This window comes from Pogoniulus pusillus, chromosome Z (assembly GCF_015220805.1).
Source record: "Pogoniulus pusillus isolate bPogPus1 chromosome Z, bPogPus1.pri, whole genome shotgun sequence".
Taxonomy (NCBI): Eukaryota; Metazoa; Chordata; class Aves; order Piciformes; family Lybiidae; genus Pogoniulus; species Pogoniulus pusillus.
Window position 1 is genome coordinate 96,335,500 of NC_087309.1, and position 23,934 is coordinate 96,359,433.

Here is a 23,934-nt window from a genome sequence, read left to right on the forward strand (position 1 = left end):
GTGACCCCCTGTGTGTACCCTGTCTGCTCTGGGCTGGTCTCCTGCGGGGAGGAGGAGGAGCACGGCGGCGTGTGTTCCTTACAGCTGAGACTTGCACCCATTCTGAAGGTGAAGAGCAGTCATCCTCTGCCTTCTGCATTTCAGAGAAAGAGGCTTTCAGCTCGTTCATTTCTTGGGTGAGGGTCTCTACAGTGGCAATTAAGGTTTTCCTCGACAAACTGTCTTCAAACTGTCTTAGGTCATTCACAAACTCCCTGATTGTGGGAAGGTTGTTGGGGTCTCTGCCCAGCAGCAGTGCTCCCAATGTGGGGGCATATGTGGAAGGGGCACACTGAGTCAGTTTCTTTAAGAGGGCTGGCTTCATGCGGACATCATCAGGGTCCGAGGGCCTCTGGTCGGCTCCATAAATTATCTCTTGAACCGCCATTTGCCTCAGGTATGAGATCCCCTGTTCCATATCTGTCCATCTAAGGGGATGGAAAATCATGTCATCCTTAGTCGGGTACCTGTACCTCACAGCTATCAGAAGCCTGGCCCAAAGTGAGTGGGTACCATCGAGCCTTCCCAGCTCCTTATCCACACCTCCATCCCTCGACAAGGATCCCAGCTGCTTCGCCTCCCTGTGATCTAGGTCCACTGTTTCTGCTCCTGCATCCCAGCATTTCAAAAGCCAGGCTAAAAGGGACTGTCCGTTTGCCCTTGCATACTCCTGCCTTATGTGCCTGATTTCCTTTCTGGGCGTGGAGCTGATAAGGATCACTCCATTATCAGGTCCATTTCCAGCTGGTTGCTGTTGCTGGGGGGTGCTGGTTCCCGAAGAGGTCCCTTGCCCTGGATCGGTATCTGCGGGAGGGTTTTGATTTGATCTTGCGGGCCGCGTCGTAATTGGCGCCAGGTGAAGGGGGCTGGGCTGAGGGGGCAGGGTCCGGGGGGCTGCCCTGGGCGGGACCGGAGGCGGAGTTCGGGGCTGAGCCGCGCTAGGGGCGGTCTGCCCTGTCGCCCAACCCCCGCAACTGCAGCTCGGGCAGTGAGGACTACCCCTCCCCCTAAGCACCCTAATGGCGGCGCCCACCCGATATTTCCACGTGTCCCAGTTCACCGCTATCTTATTAATTCCCAAACCCACATTTACACACAGTGAAATAACAGCTATCCAGTACCATTTTTCCCCCAAAATATCTGGAGCTTCTGTGCTCCAATGCATATACTCAGATTGATTCCATGTTCCAGAAACATTTCTAAACACAGTGATATTACTAACAGAATTCAGGAAATAGGCATAGACTCGGGCAGGCAAATGCTTAGAATATTCCCAGAGCATATCAATGACAATCCAGAAGACATGGTAACTTATAAACTTTAACAGCCAGCCCCACAACAGCCATGCAAATGCGTTAATGATTAAGACTTTCAGAATATCCATTTTTTAACTTCCAAATCTTCTCTGAAAGAATTCTTTCTACCTAGCCCCACGTTGAGACGCCAAATAAATTGTCTTGGGTTCAAATGCAAGTTCCCAGAGACTCTTATAAATTTGGTAGACCCAATGACAATTTATAGAATTTATAGAGTTTATAGAGTGCCCTCCCCTCCTCCCCCTCCTTTCCCCAAAAGACAGGGAGAGAGATAAAAGGTAGGGACACCCCAATAAATCAATCTCACTCGATTTGGAAGTTAAAAAAGGAAAAGTTTAACAATAACTTAGAAAAAAAAGGGGTTGGAGGTAGGGGAGTTTACAAAGGATGAGGAAGGGAAAACAGCAAAATACAAAACAGGGATGGATACAACCCGAGTAGTGTGATGGTGTCTCTGCCTCGTGGCTGGTATACAGTATCAGTGTGTGTGTGCGGTCATGAACGCAGGTAGTGAGCAAGAGGGCGAAAAAGAGGAAGAGACAGGAGAACTCCTGTCTTTTATACCACAGGAAGTGGGGGGAGTGGGCTAACCATCACCTGGAGTGTGGCCCACCCCTGAGGAGGGGCCGAGACCCCTAGGGTCAGGTTCAGGGTCACTCCCCCAGGAGTGTTAACCCTATACACCAGGCTAAACAGGCCCAGTTCCCTCAACCTGTCCTCATAGGATTTGTGTTCCAGGCCCCTCACCAGCTTCGTTGCCCTTCTCTGGACATGTTCCAGCACCTCAACATCCTTCTTGAATTGAGGGGCCCAGAACTGGACACAGTACTCAAGGTGTGGCCTGACCAGTGCTGAGTACAGGGGAAGAATAACCTCCCTTGTCCTACTGGCCACACTGTTCCTGATGCAGGCCAGGATGCCATTGGCTCTCTTGGCCACCTGGGCACACTGCTGGCTCATCTTCAGCTTACTATCTATCAGTACCCCCAGGTCCCTTTCCTCCTGGCTGCTCTCCAGCCACTCAGTCCCCAGCTTATAGCTCTGCTTGGGGTTATTGTGGCCGAAGTGCAGAACCCTGCACTTGGCCTTGTTAAATCTCATCCCATTGGCCTCTGCCCACCCATCCAGCCTGTCCAGGTCCCTCTGCAGGGCTCTCCTACCTTCCAACAGATCAACACCTGCTCCTAGCTTGGTGTCATCTGCAAACTTACTGATGCTGGACTCAATGCCCTCGTCCAGATCATCAATAAAGATATTGAACAGGACTGGGCCCAGCACTGATCCTTGGGGAACACCACTTGTGACTGGCTGCCAACTGGATGTGGCACCATTCACCACCACTCTCTGAGCTCTGACATCCAGCTAGTTCTTGATCCAGCACAGAGTGAATCTGTCCAAACCATGAGCTGCCAGCTTGGCTAGGAGCTTCTTGTGGCAGACAGTGTCAAAGGCTTTGCTGAAGTCCAAGTAGACTACATCCACAGCCTTCCCCACATTCACCAGGCGGGTAACCTGATCATAAAAGGAGATCAGGTTGGTGAGGCAGGACCTGCCCTTCCTAAACCCATGCTGGCTGGGCCTGATCCCTTGGCTATCCTGTAGGTGCTTTGTGATGGCACCCAAGATGACCTGTTCCATGACCTTGCCTGGCACTGAGGTCAGGCTCACAGGTCTGTAGTTTTCTGGCTCCTCCTTACGACCCTTCTTGTGTATGGGAATCACATTGGCCAGCTTCCAGTCTTCAGGGACCTCTCCAGTGAGCCAGGACTGCTGATAAATGATGGAGAGTGGCTTGGCCAGCTCAGCTGCCAGCTCTCTCAGCACCCTAGGGTGGATCCCATCCGGTCCCATGGACTTGTGAGGATCCAAGTGACTTAGCAGATCCCTTACTGCTTCCTCATGGATTAGAGGGGGACTGTACTGGTCCCTGACTCCATCCACCACTTCAGGAGTCCAGCTGTCCTGGAGACAACCTGTCCCACTAGTGAAGATTGAGGCAAAGAAGGTGTTAAGCACCTCTGCCTTTTCCTCATCCTTTGTCACTATGTTCCCCTCTCTATCTAACAAGGACTGGAGGTTGTCCTTGGCCCTTCTCTTGCCATTCATATATTTAAAGAAACACTTTTTATTTTCCTTGGCAGCCGTGGCCAGCCTGAGCTCCAAGTGGGCTTTTGCCTCTCTAATTTTTCCTCTACAAGACCTAGCAACCTCCTTGAACTTCTCCTGGGACACCTCCCCTCTTTTCCAAAGGTGATACACTCTCTTTTTAATCTTTAATTCCTTCAGCAGCTCCCTGCCCATCCAGCCTGGCTGCCTCCCTCGTCGGCTCATCTTCCGGCTCAGTGGCACTGCCTGCTCCTGTGCCTTCAGGAGTTCTTTCTTGAAGCAGGTCCAACCTTCCTGGACCCCTTTGTTTCTAAGGGCTATTTCCCAAGGAACTTTCTGAATTAGTTCCTTAAATAGGCTGAAGTCTGCCCTTTGGAAGTCCAGTGTGGAGGTTCTGTTGATGCCCCTCCTGGTTTCTCCATGTATTGAAAACTCTATAATTTCATGGTCACTGGACCCCAGGCAGCCTCCAACTACCACATCCCCTACCAGCCCCTCTCTATTTGTGAGCAGCAGGTCAAGCAGGGCTGCCCCCCTGGTAGGCTCACGTAACAGCTGGGATAGGAAGTTGTCTTCCACACATTGCAGAAACCTTCTAGACTGCTTCTTCTCTGCAGTGTTTAAGTCCCAGCAGATGTCTGGTAGGTTAAAGTCGCCCACCAGAACAAGGGCAGGTGATCTTGAGGCAGCCTCCAGTTGCTTAAAGAGTAATAAATCAACCTCTTCTTCCTGGTTGGGTGGTCTGTAACAGACTCCAACCAGGATATCAGCCTTGTTGGCCTTCGCCTTAAGTCTCACCCATAATGACTCAACTTGATCATCCTTGATTTCTACCTCCACGACATCCAGAGCATCCCTAATATACAGAGCCACTCCCCCGCCCTTTCTCCCTTGCCTGTCTCTCCTGAAGAGTCTGTAGCCATTGATTACAGCACACCAATCATGTGAGCTATCCCACCACGTTTCAGTGATGGCGACAATATCATAGTTTTCCTCCAGCACCAGAGCTTCCAGCTCCTCTTGTTTGTTACCCATACTGCGTGCATTAGTGTACATGCACACACATGTACCTGTGTGTCATGGACTTCTGTGACCTACAGTTATCTGAGTAAACAATTCTGCAAAGACAATTCTGACTGATGTCTCCTCCCATGACTAACTCCACTGCACAAGGCAGCAATAGGACCCTAAACACACAAATAACAAGAAAGTCTGTCAATTTTTCACATCAATAAGGTACACTTACTTTGCATAAAATATTCCTCTTTGAACAGCCAAAAGTGGATATTATTTATCTTTCATTAAAATACTTTCCCAAAAAAATGCATGCCGAGCTTTTTATATATAGACATACTTAAAAACACCAGATAAGGAATAAGCAGGAGAGAGAAGAGTGGATAAGGGGTAACTACAGTGAAATGTGTTCAAACAAGAACATTCTGCACAACAGGTGAAGGACAATGCAGCTGAACAGTCATCCCAGGAGAATGCACCGATAAACACGTTTGCATATTCTTAAAGTGTTACAGATTTAATATTTTAAAATATTCTCTGCATCTTTTCTTAGGAATAATCTCCCCCCCCCCCCCCCCCATTCAAGGCAATGAACATACCAACTGAACACTAGAACTGAAACATAACAGGTGAGCTATATCTGATCAAAATTAATTTTTTTTTTTTAAACACAGATGAACACTAACCATTTCAGAACTTCTTTTAAAGTACTGCATGCAGGAAATTCTCTATGTAATCAGATTTCAAACCAATTCTACAGCATAGATTGGTGTGTAATGTTCCTTCTACATTCTCTCTGTGCTGAAGAGGAGACATTAATTTTAAGTGGCTTACTTGAGGTCACAGTGAGGGACAGATGTTCCAGTCACAGTCTTTATCCATGACCCTCATTTTAATTACTTTCTTAATCTGCTCTTATTTATGCAGCTATTTAGCTTAAAGACACACACTTTTCTTTGCTGAACTATTCCAGCTACGGCCCCCAGAAAGCCCTAGAAGCCTACTGACAATGTCTAGGAGGCTACTACACTCAGAAAAACAAGCTCAGCAGCAGAGCTGCTTTCACTGCATTGGTTCTGCAGCAGTATTGGGGGAGCATTAAAATACCTGCATAGCTTAAAAAAAAAAAATCAAATCGAGGATTGCCTGAAATTGTGCATCAATTAAATAAATGTTACTTTTTTACCTTGTAGTAGATCAAGGAAAACAGTTACAGAGCAATCTTAAAACAATTCTGAAAACGTTAAAGGCCCAGAAACAAAACAAACATGTTACAATTCTTGTATTTTACCTGCTCTTCCATGGCTACATTAGTTGCTCCTGGTTTAAAGCTAAATTCAAGTATTGCAATCAGTTAAAGATCATCTAAGTACAGATCACTGTGTTCGACTCATCCTCTAAGCGCTGTCAGCACTTTTGCTTATACTACTGCAGGTAGGGTACATAGGACTGACTGACAACTCTTGCTATTAGTTTCCATCTGAACCAGTGATCTTAAACTGTGAAGAAGCAGCACCACAAACTCCTTTACAACTTCATTCTTTCTTTACAGATGTAAAGATGTTACAAATATAGGTAACTCTGGTACTTCTAATCACAGAACAACTTAGCAAGTTACTTCTGAAGCATAAACAATCCTATTTTTAGAGGACACACTTTGCAGATGAAGCTAGCCAGAGCCCTAAGTTGCAATACTCTGTTATCAGCTTTAAAAATATATTGAATCCAGTTACGAGGCTATTAAAAACTGGAAAATTGCCACAAGAATTCAATCTTGTTAATTCTACGTAAGTAAACTGGCTCAGGAAAAACTCATTTACAGGTTCAGTAACTTTAAAGAAGAACATCAGAAAAGTTATAAGACAGGGCCTGCCAGTCTTCCAAGTAAACAGGCTGTAACTAAACATGAATATCTTTATCTTGATCACACAGGAAAAAACATCTACAGAAAATGTGATGTAATACTGTATTAGAAATGGTATTTTAGATTCAAAAATTCAATTACATTTTATGAGCTAATACACCCATTTGATTCATTAGTACAGTAGCAAGACAAAAATACTCATTTAATCACCTGAAAGTCATTCTCAGATGATGAGCTGGTCTGATGTTTGCCAGATTTCTCTATTTCAAGCCAGCACAAAACGATACCACTTACTTCCACTGCAAATAGTGTTACTTGTTGAAACTTCCTCATTCATTAGAAATTGCCAAAATGATGTTGAGATCAGTAGAAGGCATTCCTAAAATATACTTGGTAAAGAAGTATATCTCATCTTTTCTCTCTAAAATGAAAATTGTGTAATTTGCACCTTGGAGTTTAACATCTCAGTGTAACTCAGCATAAAATGCATCTACTAGACATTAACAGAAAACGTTTAAGTCTACAGTGCTCGTAAGCTGTTTATCCCTACAAGTGGTCATAAATCAGGCAGCAACACCTAGTACACTTAACAGTGCAATACACTTCTGAACAAGCTCGAGCACATACAAAATAAAGGGTATTCTTGCACAGTCCATAACTACATATATACTCACAAAAGGTCTTACATACCAAATACATTAAGACAAAAATGTTAGATTATATTCCAACTGCTTTTACAGATACCCTGTCACTTTAATTCTCATTAAAGGTTTGTCAGCAAAATCAGCAGAGAAGCCTGAAAGCAAGCTCTTTAAAAGTTTCACGGCAGATATCACTCTCAGAGATGCTAATATAGTGGGCCTTAAACCACTGTCTTTGTTTGTAAATAACTTTTTTAAAATTAAAAAAAAAAATCAACAACACTGGCATCTCAGTTTGCCTCTGATCTGCTAACTAGTACAAATGCACTCTAGCACCCGGCTTCTGCAGAACAGGAAAACGGATTTACTCACTTGTTCCTACAAAAACAGCTCGTACTAACCACCATTGGAAGCACTGAAATCGACGATTAGTCAGGAAAACAAACTCTTCTGAGAGGGCAGTCGGAGGTCTGAAGACGACAGCTTTTACTATCCACATAAAAAGCTACAGGAAAGAGAAGGGCCCCTCCATCACCCACGGTGGATCGCTTCCCCTCTCTCTGTGCTGCCTGTATCGCCACAGTCCGCACCTCGAAGCGTTATCCCCTACCCGGCTTAACCCGCGAAGGAGGGCGCAGCCGCCCGGGCGCCCTCCCGCCTCCCACCAGAAGGCAGGACCGCAGCTCAGCTCCGGGACAGACAGCGTCTCTCCCTCGACCCGAGGCGGCCCCGCCACCTGCAACAGCTGCCCCGCTCCACCCTCCAGAGCCAGAGAGCCGATTAAACGCCTTGAGCGAAGAAGGTGCTGCAGCTGCCACGATCAACGTCTACTGGAAGGCGGCCGAGGAACAACTGCCTACCGGCTCCGCAGAGTAGCACGAACCGCCGGGTGGGGTGGTGAGAGAAGCCGGCTACGCCGTAGGACAGTGAAGAGGCTTGGCACTCAGAGTGCGGCTGGCAAAGTCAGCAGCGAGTCTTTCACTTCTGGGCACAGCTCCCTGCCCTGCCGTGCCGCGCGAGCTCCGAGGGGCTGCCGGCAAAGGCGATGGCAGGCACAAAGGTGTTCCGAAGAGGCAGCGGCACGGAGGGCCCGCCCCTTCCCGCCGCCCGGATGCGGCGAGGGAGTGCGCGTAGGCGGGGCCTGTCAGAGAAGAGGGAGGGGGAAGCCGGGGCCAAGGCCCGGTTGCCCTTCGCGCCAAAGATTGACAGACCGGTCGGCCACCCGAGAGAGAAGAAGCCACGGCCCGGCCCCGGGAGGGGGCGGGACTGGTGGGTAGAGGAGATAGCCAATGCGGGGGTGCGGGTGGGGCGCCCCGTTGCCGCTTGGTTGCCTCTGCGTTCGGGTAACGGTCAGCGCGCGTCGGGGTGCTGCGAGTTGTGGCGCCTGCGGCGGTCCGGCAGCGCGGATGGCTCTTGAGTGTTCTTTGGGCACAGAGAGGCTTCTAGTTAGCGATCACCCGGCCGCACCAGTATCGCAGCTTCCCCTCAGAACTTGGAGACGCGGTTCAAAAGAGGCGGCGGTGGGCTGTGTCTTCCCGATCAGCTCTTCTGTGCTTTGTCACTCGCCTTATTGCGGACTAAAGTGGTTGCTTAAAAGCGAAAAGGCTGGGTTTCAGAGTCTGCCTCTTACCCGGGAGCGTCTGAGTCATTTGTAGACCACGACCGCGGTGCTCCTGGCAATAAAGCTTTCCTTAATCCTTTGCCCGAAAATGCCAATATAGCTCCTACGGCGGACTGCTTGCAGTTTCACATAAACGCACTTGTCCGTCTTGTAGTCCTCGCATGCAGTAGGGTTAGCATCGCTTAGTTGTCACCATAGTTTACAGGTGGGTGAGGGTCTAGCATAGGAGTCCTCAAACTTTTTAAACGGGGTCCGTTCACTGTCCCTCAGACACTGCCGGGGGCTGCACTATATAGTTCGGTTCCAGCCCAGTCCCGGCGGGTGCTTGAGAGGCATTAAGTGGCAGGAAGCGGCTGCTTGGTTTCCCCCTCCCAACTCCCGGCAGGGGGAGAGGGCGGGGGGGTCTGTAAATACCGGTGGGACTGAGGACCCGGGGGTAGTTTGAGGATCCCTGGTCTAGCATGTAGCTGCTATATTCACATGGGTCGTGTGCATTCCCTGTGCATTCGACAAACTCATTCTTGTTTGACAGCTGCGAGAACTACCATGTATATGTTTTAAAACAGGCTTGCGATCTCTATATAATTGACATTCTGCTGACACGCATTAAAAAACCTCTTTAGGCCCTTGTTCTCCGATGAGAGGAAAGAAGGGCACCCATTGAGTGTCTGCTTTAAGTAAAAGGGGTTTTTTTTATTTTCATTATTTGAAGTCTTAGAAATACGTTTAGACATTTATTAACAATGTTCTACAGTTGTGGAGGAGAGAGTGCAATAGGTATGTGTTGGAGCTTCCGACAGATCCGAAGTATTGCTTGAGCAAATCATTGCAATCCTTGCAGAACTGCAATAGATTTAAGAACTCATTTGCTCAGTCTTCTCTTCTGTAACTACACATTTCCTACCCTCAGTAGATGTTTTTATTTTGAAAAAAAAAAAATCTCCTGTGCTGTTACACTCATTAAGCAAGATTCTGCTTGTGTTTAATGGTGGTCTTGTAGCTTAAGCACACTGACAACTGATCTGTATTCAGTGTTTTGTGGTGTGCAGGTGTATAAAGCAAACCTTACTAATGTCCTTATAGAAATGTATAACACCTTGCGTACCACAGGGAGCACAGATTTAAGTTCAGAATATCTAACTCTTCCAGCAATTCACTAGGTCTTCTTTGGCATCATACAGAATTCAGACTTGGACAATGTGCTGTTTTGTAGTTTCCCCTTTGTAAAAGACAGGTTTTGCAATGACTAGTTAGAATTATACTTAGTTCCACTGAGTACTGCAGGCTGCTGTCAAACCATTAAGCATTCCACTTTTGCAAGCAACTATGCAGGGATTTAAACAAGTCTTGTCTTACTGTGATCACAGATTTGCTTTGTAGAATGTGTCCTCAAATTTTCTGTTAACTTTAATCAGAAATTGATACATTCTCACTAATACACCACCTTTCTAATACACCAAGCTTTTCTAAACAAAATATTGTAACCTCACAAATGGAAACTTACTTTTATGTGAAAGCTTTCCAGACAAGTTATGGTTTCTGACTTTAAAAATAAAACAAAACAAAACAAATTTCATTGTCCCTTAGGTCATCTCATCAGATTACTAATAACCTGTAATTCCAGGATTTAAGTGAAGAGTGATATTAATGAGCCGTCCACACCAGTGTGCAAAAAAATGTTGAGGTTTTATTTTGTGACATAATAGGCAAATAGCACTGGATGTGAGGAGAGTCTGCGCCCCACCAACTCTCATGTCAAAAAATGGTTACACTTGACCTTTTATATGACTAAATTCAACATAAGCAATGACTTCTGCGAATTATGCATTACAATTCTGGGAACTATGCAAAGCAATTCTTGGAAGAGGCGGAGCATTTGTGTGCCTGAGTGGTGTGACTCCTCTTCTGTCCTTTGAGTGATGTGCTAGTTTGAAGCAAGCTAGAATGTTTTGGTACAAGACCTAGATAACGGGCAGTGAAATGAAAACAATTGATGTCAACTTCTCTCACAGTCTCGCTGAGAGCTCTGGGAAGAAGAAAGACTTTTTCTCCATTTTGTTTTTCACTCTTGCTTTTGCCTTAGACCTAGTCACATCTCATTAACCCTGCTACCACTAACCTTGCTCCCTAACCTCTTGGCTGCACCTCTCTTCTTCCTGAGAACTGGGGGAAGGTTGAGAGGGCCGGGGGGAGGTGTTGGGGTGGTTTGAGAGCCCCTCCTGGGGACTCAGGTTTCTGGGAGGGGAGTTGTGCTTTTGTATTGTTTATCCTTTGTATATTTCTGTATATAATTGTATATAACTGTATATATTGTAAATAGCTGCTTGTAAATTCTGCTAGCTGTAAATAAATTGCTTCATCTATATTCCCAGGGTCCGTCTGAGTTAGCTGGGGCAAATTCAAAAGTGTAGGGGGCGGGGTAACCCCCAAACCATCACATTTTTTTATTGGCTTTCCCAACGTGGGGCTAGATATTTATGAGTGATTGGAAAATTAGCTCTGGGAATTAAGATGAAGCTAATCAAGCAGCTATTGTACTTGGTGGGGATTGCTGTGTGGCCTGTTTTCTGGTTTTTTGTGTACAACTGGATCAAAGATCAAATTGGTTATTTCTTGCTTCATGTAGTTTTTAAGAAGGCTAAAGTTAAGCTTTCAAACATGTTCTGGAGCTGGGGTGAGTTTATTCTTGGTTATGCTGGTTTTAGTGTCACTGAGAATATTACTAGTGATATTACAAGAGTTTTTGTCAATAATGTGACGATCAGTCAAAATGCTGCTTTATCTACTGCTCTCATGAGGGTCATCCAGCCCCAAACTGAAATGCCAAGTCCATGCAAGGATTTTTACAGAAAAGAGATTGTGGCGGGATTGGTGTGCAGTAATCTGGCTTTTATGATTTTAATTTTCATATTAATTTTGGTATTATTTGTGAGAAATTCAAAACCAGCTTCTGTAAGAATTAGGAAAAATTCTGTGTCTCAGAAGCAGTCTCTTTCACAGCAAAACAAGGGAACACAGTTATCGGCTTCCCCCTTCCCTGCCTCTGCCCCTCCTTCTCCAAGTGCTGGGAACACGGCCAATGTTCCCGCCACTAACATAAACAATGATAACAAAAGCAACAACAATCCACAGAGTTCTGTAGGAGCCTCAGGAGCACAGGCAGGTACCCAAAATCAGAATGTTCCTAGCAACAATCAAAACACGTCAGGGTTGGTAGGCATCCCAGGAGGACAGGCAAACAATCCCACTAATGCTAATGCTAATGCTGGTAACGCTAGCCCAGTCAGTCCAAATCCTAATGACACCAGCTCAGCCAATTCAAACCCCCAGCCAGCAGACCAGAACCAAAATCCTCCTGTTAAAAGCAAGGCAGATCTGAACTCACAAGCTCCAAGTCAGACCCCTAATGATTCAAATGCTCCAAATCAGACTCCTAATGATTCAAATCCTCCAGGTCAGACCCCCAGTGATTCAAATCCTCCAGCAGATACATCCAAGTCTGTTGCTGCTCAGGCCTTTCTGGCACCTGCTAAGGCAAAAGCTAAGACAAAGAGTGGTTCGCAGGAGGATGTAAGAGATGGGACCTCTGGTGATCAGCAGCAAGGAGGAGGAGGAGATAGTTAGTCTGCGAGACCTTGTAGATGTGCTGAGACAACAATACTCAAGTGAGAGGAGTGCTGTGAGGTTAGCTGCCAAGAGAGAGGATGGTTCCAATGAATTTAGGAATGCTATGAGGAAGGTTCTGTTAGGCCCAGTACCACCAGATCAACAACAGGTGGAAGAGGAGGTGGAAGATGACATCCAAGGCTCCAAGGATCCACTCAGAGAGGTCAGGGAAGTTAAGAAGGAATACACAAGGGAATCAGGTGAGCCAATCCTAAGCTGGCTAGTGAGATGCCGTGGTATTGGTGCTAATGCCCTGCAGGTAGGAGACAAGTCTGCCAAGCAGCTGGGACCACTCACTAAGGAGAGTGGAGTGGACAAACACCTAGCAAGTCCTCTTGGTAGGGTTAGCTTGTGGACACGCCTTCTGTTGGCTGTGGCTATGAGATATCCTTCCCGAGATGATTTGCCATGGGCTGCCAAGAAGTGGAACACCATTGAGCAGGGAATTAAGCTTCTGAAGGAGTTTGCTGTGAAGGAAGTGCTTTATGGAGATCATGGCACTCATGAGCCTGACGATATTCCTTTGGGAACAGGTCTCATGAAGAAGCTTGATTAAGCTTGCTCCTTCATCCTATGCTAACATCTTGGCCAGTAAATTCCTATCAAGGAGTGATAATGGAAGATCTTTCACTGTTGGTGAATTCACTGACCAGCTCAGGCAGATTGAGGATAGTTTGTCACATTCTGGTATAATCTGTGCCATAAAGACTATGACTACAGAGCTTAAAGATGGTTTTAAAGATACCATGAAAGAACTGAAGAAGGATCTTAAAAACATTACCAATCTGGTAAAGGATACCGTTCCTGCATCATCTGAATGGGTGCATGTTTCTGCCATCAGGAACAGACGCCCACCTCCTGCAAGGCAATTCCAGCCCAGGAGGAGACAAATTCCACCCAGACAGCAGCAATCACGTGCGTCACTGTGGATACTTCTGCGTGACACATACGGGGAGAACATGAACAAGTGGGATGGTAAACCTACTTCAGCTCTTTCAAAGAGAGTCAGGGATCTGCAGAGTGGCAGAAACAGAGGCAATAATGCCAGGAAAGTAGCTCTCACTTCTTCAGCTCCCGAGAGCAACTGCAATTGTTCCAACAGTTGCAGTTCCTCTCATAACAACACCAATCATTGTGTACACCCCACATGCCATGTTCAGCATTAGGGGTGCCCTGCCTCCAGCCAGGAGGAGGAAAGGGATAGTGGAGCGAACCGAATCTATTGGAATGTATTCATTAGGTGGCCTGGCAGTTCAAGAGTTCGGAAATACAGGGCTTTAGTTGACACAGGTGCTCAGTGTACTTTATTGCCATCCAATTGCAAAGGGACAGAGTCCATTTCTATCTTTGGAATCACTGCTGGATCTCAAGAGTTAACTAAGATACAGGCTGAGATCAGTTTAACTGGTAAAGAGTGGAAGACACATACTATTGTAACTGGTCCCGATGCGCCTTGCATTCTGGGAATTGACTTTTTGAGACAAGGATGTTTCAAAGATCCTAAGGGTCATAAATGGGCTTTTGGAATAGCATCTGTAGAGATTGAGGATGATAAATTAAAATTGTCTATTAGACCTGAACTTTCTGATGAATCTGCAGTTGTGGGACATCATGACATAGAGGATCTGGAAGTACCAATTGCAACTCAAACTGTTCATCACAGACAGTACAGAACTAACCGTGAGCCTTTGTTGCCCATCCATCACTTGATTCGTCAATTGGAGAGTCAGGCTGTCATCGAGAAAGCTCATTCACCTTTCAACAGTCCCATCTGGCCTGTGCGTAAACCTACGGGCGACTGGAGACTGACAGTTGACTTCCGTGCCCTCAACAAGGTGACGCCACCCATGAGCGCAGCTGTGCCGGACATGCTGGAACTCCAGTACAAGCTGGAATCGAAGGAGGATAAATGGTATGCTACCATAGACATTGCTAATGCTTTCTTCTCTATTCCCATAGCAAAGGAGTGCAGGCCTCAGTTTGCATTCACCTGGAGAGGAATCCAGTACCAGTTCGATCGTTTGCCTCAGGGGTGGAAACACAGCTCAACCATCTGTCACTCAGTCATCCACAATGCACTGGAGAAAGGTAAAGCTCCAGAGCACATCCAGTACATCGACGACATCATTGTGTGGGGACAAACTGCTGAGGAAGTCTTTGAGAAAGGTAACAAAATCATTGACATTCTGTTGCAAGCAGGTTTTGCCATTAAGAGAGACAAGGTCAAAGGACCTGCCAAAGAAATTCAGTTTCTGGGAGTGCGGTGGCAGGATGGTCGCCGTTACATTCCTCAGGATGTGATCAACAAAGTCTCTACCATGGCAGTTCCCACCAGTAAGAAGGACACACTTTCTTTCCTTGGTGTGGTGGGATTTTGGAGACTACACATTCCTGGTTTCAGTCAGATTGTCAAACCTCTGCATGATGTGACTCGTAAGAGAAACAATTTCGAGTGGGGGCCTGAACAACAAGCAGCCTTTGATCAGATCAAACGAGAAGTAGTCCATGCAGTGGGCTTGGGACCTGTGAGATCTGGTCCAGACATTAAGAACATTCTGTACACGGCTGCCAGTGACAATGGTCCAACTTGGAGCCTTTGGCAGAGAGCTCCAAATGAGACACGTGGTCATCCTCTTGTTTTCTGGGGACGTTGTTACAGAGGTTCAGAGACTACACTGCAACTGAGAAAGAGATACTAGCAGCCTATGAGGGAGTGAAAGCAGCTTCTGAAGTGATTGGAACTGAGTCACAATTGCTTTTAGCTCCTAGACTGCCAGTTCTAAACTGGATGTTCAAGGGCAAAGGTTCATCACCACATCATGCCACAGATGCAACCTGGTCTAAATGGATGGCTTTGATAACCCAGCGAGCAGGAATGGGTAATCTTGATCGACCGGGTCTGGTGGAGGTGATCACCAACTGGCCGGAAGGCACAGACTGTCCCAAACCTCCAGAGGAGAAAATAACTCGTGTTGAGGAAGCTCCTCCCTATGGTGATCTCTCTGATGAGGAAAAGAACTATGCTTTGTTCACAGATGGTTCCTGTCGTCTTGTTGGGAACAAGCGAATATGGAAGTCAGCAGTTTGGAGTCCAACCAGGAGAGTTACCGAAGCGAGAGATGGAGAAGGAGAATCCAGTCAGTTTGCTGAGGTAAAAGCTGTTCAACTTGCTCTTGATGTGGCTGAACGTGAGAATTGGCCTATCCTTTACCTCTACACCGACTCATGGATGGTAGCCAATGCTCTATGGGGTTGGCTAAAGGACTGGAAGAAGAATGGTTGGCAGAGGAAAGGAAAGCCTATTTGGTGTGCTGACCTATTGCAGGACATTGATGCACGGCTGGAGAAAATTCCAGTGAAGGTGCGGCACGTAGACGCACACATGCCTAAGAGCAGAGCAACTGCAGAACATCAACATAACCAGAAGGCAGACCAAGCTGCTAAGATTGCTCAAGTTGATACCAACTCTGAACTTAACATTGACCTTGATTGGTCAAACTGGGCCAAAGAACATGGTATTGAATGGATCTATCACATACCCTACTATGCACCAGCTTCAGGGAAGATTGAACGCTACAACAGTTTGCTGAAAACCACCCTAAAAGCCATGGGGGGTGGAACTCTGGAAAACTGGGACAAACATTTAGCACAAGCTACCTGGTTAGTAAATAGTAGAGGTTCAGTAAACAGAGCAGGACCTGCACAATCAGATTTGGTCCAAACAGTAGACGGTGATAAAGTTCCTGTTGTACGTGAAAAGAATCTGTTAGGGAAAACTGTTTGGGTATTTTCTCCTTCGGGCGAAGGGAAACCTGTCCGAGGGGTGGTTTCTGCTGAAGGTCCTGGTCATACATACTGGGTAATGCAGGAGAATGGTGAAATCCAGTGTATTCCACAGAGAAATTTAACCTTAGCTGAGAGAGTTTAAATTCAAGCTGTTAGGAGTTTTCTGTTCTAGGTAACATCGGCGCCCAACACTGAGAGAGTCTACAATAGAATCTACAGTACGTGAGCATGAACCCAACATCACTTGATGATCTGTGAGGTCTCTTCCAACCTTGGTGATACTGGTGATACGTGGGAGTCCCTGTTCTGAGCTTTTGAATCACCTACATCTGATTGAAGTGTGAACTGAACTTGTATATATTGTTTTAGTGTAAATATTGGTTTAGATTAGATTGGATAATTCTCAGTGATACTCTGAGTGAAGTAGACAAGGGGTGGATTGTGCTAGTTTGAAGCAAGCTAGAATGTTTTGGTACAAGACCTAGATAATGGGCAGTGAAATGAAAACAATTGATGTCAACTTCTCTCACAGTCTCGCTGAGAGCTCTGGGAAGAAGAAAGACTTTTTCTCCATTTTGTTTTTCACTCTTGCTTTTGCCTTAGACCTAGTCACATCTCATTAACCCTGCTACCACTAACCTTGCTCCCTAACCTCTTGGCTGCACCTCTCTTCTTCCTGAGAACTGGGGGAAGGTTGAGAGGGCCGGGGGGAGGTGTTGGGGTGGTTTGAGAGCCCCTCCTGGGGACTCAGGTTTCTGGGAGGGGAGTTGTGCTTTTGTATTGTTTATCCTTTGTATATTTCTGTATATAATTGTATATAACTGTATATATTGTAAATAGCTGCTTGTAAATTCTGCTAGCTGTAAATAAATTGCTTCATCTATATTCCCAGGGTCCGTCTGAGTTAGCTGGGGCAAATTCAAAAGTGTAGGGGGCGGGGTAACCCCCAAACCATCACAAGTGACCCTAGGTTGTGCACATACTCCTTTGGTTATTTCTTAACACTCTCGTGGTTAGTGACAGAAACCAGCTGGATGCAGTCATGATGCTGCACATCCCACTATTTGCTCTGCCCATATGATACATTTACCTCAACACAAATCATATCCTTCTTTCTCACAATCCCTTAGTCTAACTCATTTGTCTTTGGGTTTGGAATGGAGTACTTTTATTTGGATACTGTAAATTGAATAGTAAAATTTAGGGGTTTTCCTTATTATACTACTTAAGAGGGGGAGCAGACAAGGGATAAACATCAACAGTAACATAAACATTATTAATCCCAAAAATAATCCCTTACCTCCCCTAAAATTTCACCAGTTATCCTTACACCATTTCTGTTTATCCTGTTCCATCATTGTACAGGAACATGAGCCACCTTTTTTATTTCTGTAATTAATTTATCCACCACCTTTCCTTCATCATCAATTTCAAGACAACAATTAGATTGAATTTTACACATACCCCACCTTCTTGGGCCATTAGGTAATCCAGAGCCAACAATATTGATATATTGCTCTCTGCATTTTTGTGTTCTGTTAGGCTACCAGACTAAGAGCATCTCCCGTTCTGTTCATCACTATTTCCACTACTGTTTGTAACCACGTTATAAGATTTAACATGGAAATTGGGGTAAGATCCATCTTCCGCCCAACTGGCAGGGTCATAATATTGGATTATCCTTTCAGGTGGCCATTCGTACTCTTTCCAATTACCAATCTGTAATCTCCCCTTTTTGGTCTTATCAATTTATTAGGCTTGACATACAGGGGAACACCTAATCTTTCCCCTTTTGAGGTGGGCAGCAGGAAAAATCTGGGCCGCCTTATTCCCAGTACACAAAAGTCCGTCCAATTGCTAGGTAAAGTGGCATAAGCTAATTTGCACATATCCAATAATACCCATGTGGGGCCAACTATCCTTGTTCAATACTTTTTCCTTTTGTCCAGTTCTTCCTCTTTTCACTTATTGACAGCAGAGAGCCCCATTTAGCTCTATTAAAAATGGTACTGTTCCATGTGTACCCACTTTCACAGACCAAATGTCTTACAGGTCTGCCCCCAGCTGCAGGTTCTGGCAGCAGCTAAGTCCAATGATGCTGTTTTTTAATAACCATTGCTTTTTCCTGCTGTGGTTACTGACTTTCCCTACTTCAGGATTAGAGATATTGGCCTCCAAAGACTCCGAATGCCATCTTTCTCCCATATCGGTTACTGACTTTCCATACTTCAGGATTAGAGATATTGGCCTCCAAGGACTCTGATTGCCATCTTTCTCCCATATTGGTTCCCCTGCGGTAACTAATGCAGTAACTAACATAGCAGTTAGTTACATTTAATGGTTTTGTGATAGTTTCTGCTATATTTGCAAACAGATTTTTTGGCAATGGTTGGAATTTCATACACATTGTGATAAAATGAATGGAACATTAGGGTTTCCTTGAAACCTCCTTTTGATTCTTAACCCTTATGCCTAAAATTACCCCAGAGTCTTCCCCCTGCCCATAAATTTGAATTACATATCTATCTATATTCTTTTTCTTCCATTCCCCAGGATTATAAATAGTGAAGTTTACTGGATTACAGATATGGGCATTGCAATTGTGAGTTACCCACCCCCCTACACTTAAGAAAATCACCCAGACTAGACTCAGCCAAGTGGGAATTAAGAATGAAGCTTTATATTTACATCTTAGCACAATATACAAGCAGATATTTACAATGTATACAGCTATATACAGAAATATACAAGTTAAAAAAGTAATACAGAAACACAACACCTCTCCCAGAAACCAGAATCTCCAGGAGGGGCTCCCAACCACCCTTCCACCTCCTTTCCACCCCTCACTTTATCCTAGAGTTTGCCTTATGTTCAAGGTGAGTTTGGAGGATCGGCCAGGGTGGTTAGAAGCAGAAGGATTACTTACACAGCAGGTTACGGAGAAAAGTGCAGGCAGCCAAAGACACACAGCCACTGTGTTATCTATGTTTGTGTTCTTGTTTTTATACATCTCAGCAAGCCTATGAGTGAAGTAGACATCACCACTGTTTCCTTTTCACAGCCTATAATCTAATTCTTCTCACCAAAATATTCCAGCTAGCTTTAAACTAGCACAATCTTCCACATAAGCTGAAAGTCCCATATCAGCCCTGGGCTGAGTTCGCACATTCAAGAAAGCGAGAGATAGACGCTTTACCCATGATAATTTGGTTTATAACATTAATTTGGTAAGAGTCTGTTTCAGGGTCTAGTTCATCCATTCCACCCTACCAGAACTCTGTGAATGGCATGGGGTATAGTATTCCCATCTTATTCCCAAGGCTTCAGCCAATTTGTGGAGTGTATATATTGAGATAAAATATGTACCCCTGTCAGGATCTATTACCCTTGTGATCCCATATCTAGGGTTCACATGTTCTAATCAAGTTTTAACTACAAACTGAGCCATAGCCCTTCCAGCAGGATAGGCTTCTACCTGATGTGTTATTTGGTCCACAATGATCAGTAGATATTTCCAACTGTCCAACTGGGGAAGCTTGGTATAATCAACTTGGATTCTCTCAAAAGGGCAACCTTCCAGATTCCTTCCCCTTTGAGGGCCTTGCCACATTGCCTTTTTATTAACCTTTTGACAAATTAAGCATCCTGCTCTGCCAATTCAAAAATGTCTATGCACCCATATTGTTTTAAGCATTGATCACATAATGACTGAGTTCCCCAATGGGTTTGCTCATGTAATCTCTGGCCAATCCTTTTGGCAGTATTTCTTGCTTATCCTCCAGTCTCCATTGTTCACCATTCAGCTTTGCCCTTACTTTAGACATAGTTTCTAACATATTTGGAAAAGCTTTACTTGGGGTCCTCCTGAGCAGTCAGTTTGAAAATTTGAACCTCCTTATTGTCTCGTGGAGCTGCCTTTGCAGCCTGATCAGCCAAATTACTACCACATACATGCATAGATATTCCCTTTTGATGTCCTTTTACATAGACCACAGCTATCTCACTACATCTTTTTAGAGCCTCTAATACCCTGGTGATTAATTCCTCAGGCACCAGCCCTTTCTTTGTCTGTTCATAAATCCCCTTTCTTTCCAAATTTTGCCAAAGGTGTATGCTACTCTGTAAGCATATTTGGAATCCATAAACACTGTTGCTGCCTCTCTGCAGTATGAGCAAGGCTTTATACAATGCAAATAGTTCACAAGCTTGTGCTAACCAAGTTGAACTTCACGTCTTCTATGACTCTTAGACAGTCTCCGTCCACTATAGTATAACCTGAATGCCTTTTCTCTTCTTTCACACTGTATGAACAATCAATAAATAGCTTCCTCCCCATTTCTAATTCCATTTCTTCCAGATCCTCTCTTACCTTTGTTTGCATTGTGATTAAATCTATACAGTCATGTTCCAGCTGGGACCCTTCCTTAGGATGTCTGTATAAAAACTGGGTTGGGTTTAAATTATCAGTTACTCCTAATTCTGATTCTCTGCTGCTTAATAGTATGGCCTCATATTTCAAGATTCTAGCATTGGTTAGGCACTTTTCAATTTTCTGGTTCAATATACTCCTCACGTTATGGGGAGCATAGACCTTCAATACTCCTCCAAATACTATTTTTATTGCATCTTCAACCAAGAGGGCAGTAGCTGCCACTACCTGTAAACAAATGGCACATCCTCTACTCACTGGATCCAGCAGCTTAGACAGGTAAGCTACCATAGAACCATAGAATCAACCAGGCTGGAAGAGACCTCCAAGATCATCCAGTCCACCGTATCCCCCAGCCCTATCCAGTCAACTAGACCATGGCACTAAGTGCCTCATCCAGTCTTTTCTTGAACACCTCTGGGGGTGGCGACTCCACCAACTCCCTGGGCAGCCAATTCCAATGGCAAATCTCTCTGTGAAGAACTTCCTCCTGACATCCAGCCTATGTCTCTCCTGGCACAACTTGAGACTGTGTCCCCTTGTTCTATTGGTGGTTGCCTGGCAGAAAAGACCAACTCCCATGTGGCTACAACCTCTCTTTAGGTAGTTGAAGATAGCAATGAGGTCAGTTCTGAGCCTCCTCCAGGCTAAACAACCCCAGCTCTCTCAGCCTCTCCTCATAGGGTTTGTGTTCCAGGCCTTTCACCAGTTTTGTTGCCCTTCTCTGGACACATTCCAGTACCTCAACATCTCTCTTGAACTGTGGAGCCCAGAACTGGACACAGGACTCAAGGTGTGGCCTGACCGTTGCTGAGTACAGGGGAAGAATAACCTCCCTTGCCCTATTGGCCACACTGTTCCTGATACAGGCCAGGATGCCATTAGCTCGCTTGGCCACCTGAGCACACTGCTGCCTCATCTTCAGCCTAGGAGCCAGAAGTACCCCCAAGTCCCTTTCTGCCTGGCTGCTCTCCAGACAGTCTGTCCCCAGCCTGTAGTGCTGCTTGGAGTTGTTGTGGCCAAAGTGCAGAATCCTGCTCTTGGCCTTGTTCAGTCTCATCCCATTGGCCTCTGCCCACCCATTCAGCCTGTCTAGGTCCCTCTGCAGGGCTCTCCTGCCTTCCGACAGATCAACACCTGCTCCTAGCTTGGTGTCATCTGCAAACTTACTGATGCTGGACTCAATCCCCTTTGGAAGTCCAGTGTGGAGGTTCTGTTGATGCCCCTCCTGGTTTCTCCGTATATTGAAAACTCTATAATTTCATGGTCACTGGACCCCAGGCAGCCTCCAACCACCACATCCCCTACCAGCCCCTCTCTAAGCAGCAGGTCAAGCAAGGCTGCACTCCTGGTAGGCTCACATAACAGCTGGGATAAGAAATTGTCTTCCCCATCTTCTAGACTGCCTCTTCTCTGCAGTGTTTAAGTCCCAGCAGATGTCTGGTAGGTTAAAGTTGCCCATAAGAACAAGGGCAGGTGATCTTGAGGCAGCCTCCAGTTGCTTAAAGAGTAATAAATCAACCTCTTCTTCCTGGTTGGGTGGTCTATAACAGACTCCAACCAGGATATCAGTCTTGTTGGCCTTCCTCTTAATTCTCACCCATAAAGACTCAACTTGATCATCCTTGATTTCTGCCTCCATGACATCCAGAACATCCTTAATATACAGAGCCACTCCTCCACCCCTTCTCCCTTGCCTGTCTCTCCTGAAGAGTCTGTAGCCATTGATTACAGCACTCCAATCATGCACATCATCCCACCATGTTTCTGTGATGGTGACAACATCATAGTTTTCCTCCAACACCAAGGCTTCCAGCTCCTCTTGTTTGTTACCCATACTTCATGAATTAGTATACATGCACTTCAGCTGGGCTGCTGCTTTTACCCCTATCTCTAGCCTACCATAGCCTACCAGTTTATTTCTATCTCCCCATTCCTGGGCCAACACTCCATAAGCAACTTGATCTTTAATATTCACAAGCAAAAAGAATAGTGTTTTTAACTCTGGTAGGCTCAAAACAGGAGCCTCCATTAGTGCTTCTTTTATCCCTTGGAACTTCTCATCTTCTTTAGTCCATTTAACTACATTCTGGGTAAGTTTTTCATACATTAATTTAACCTTTTGGGTATATTCTGAAATCCATAGTCTACAATAACCTAATAATCCTAGTAATTGTCTAATCGTCTTTTTGCTTTTTGGGACTGGTGGTGATAAGAGCGCCATCACTCTTTTGGAGTCTAGCCTTTTTCTTCCCTGGACCAGCCAATGCCCTAAATACTTAACCTCTTGCTCTGCACACATAAGCTTCTGTTTCAATCCTTTTTGTCCCAGAAAGTTTAAAAGTTGAATGGTAGCCATTTTGACATGTCTTTGGCTTTCCCCTGTGATAAGCAAATCATCATCACACTGGATTAATTTAATTCCCCTAGGAACTTCAAATTCTAAAAGGAGGGTTTCTAACACCTGCCCAGACAAGTTGGAAGATTCTGTGAATCTCTGCAGTAAAATTGTCCACCTGAGTTGTTGCTTTTTCCCTGTCTCCAGATCTTCCCATTCAAATGAAAAGATAGTCCTGCTTTCTTCAGCCAGTGAGCATGACCAAAATGCATCCTTAAGGTCTATTACACTACACCACCCTAAGTTAGGGGGCACCTGGCTTAACAAAGTATAAGGGTTGGGGACCACCAGGAATCTCATGACTGTTCTTTTATTTACTCTCTAAGGTCTTGGACTAACCTATATGTCCCATCTGATTTCTTTACTGGTAGGATTGTGTATTATGAGACATAAGGTTCCTTGATGGATTAGATTCTTAATTACAGGTCTTAGTCCTTTTCTCCCATCCCGGAAGATAAGGTACTGTTGAACTCAGATGGGACAACATGGATTATTAATTTTGACTTTTATAGGAACCATTTGGACTTGTCCCAAATTTCCGTCCATGACCCATACTTGTGGGCCTATTTTCTGCTCATCTTCTAGAGTCAGATTCAAAAGTTTGACTCTTGTTACCCCACCAGTGGGCATTACCCCTATATTCAATTGAACTTGTAAATCTCTTCCTAGTAGATTGACTAAAAGCAGGTCATTCGCTACTATTTTAGTTTCAGCCATTTTGGCTGCAGAGCCGATCGAGAGAGCACTGCAGGCACCGCTGCTGAGCTTGGATTTTCTGCTCTGTTCTGCTGCTCCGTGGTTCCAGGGGACCTTAAGGTAGGCGGGGGGGCGGCAGGGCTGTTGTCTCACGAGAGAGAGCGAGGCTATGCCGGGGGTCGTTACGTCAGCCGCGGGAGGTTTAAATCCCCCCCCGCGTGCCACGCTCGCGCTGCCATTTTGTCTGCAGAGCCTCCTGCGGCTGGGGGCTTTTTTTTTTTTTTCTTCTCTGTCTCTGACTGTCAGTATCACTGTGCACTATGCCTGTCACTCGCACTACAAAGGGCAGGAAAAGCAT

The 23,934-nt window shown here is 45.4% G+C and overlaps 1 protein-coding gene across 3 annotated transcripts in view; it reads right to left on the reverse strand.

Moving 5' to 3' along the window:
- CSNK1G3 (casein kinase 1 gamma 3) overlaps nucleotides 1-8,078 on the reverse strand; it is an 80,526-nt gene extending 72,448 nt beyond the window's left edge. For all 3 annotated transcript variants that reach the window (XM_064176638.1, XM_064176637.1, XM_064176639.1), the window contains exon 1: nucleotides 7,841-8,078. The gene's annotated coding sequence lies outside the window, so the exon portion shown is untranslated. The remainder of the gene's footprint in view (nucleotides 1-7,840) is intronic.
- Nucleotides 8,079-23,934: the final 15,856 nt, after the last annotated feature.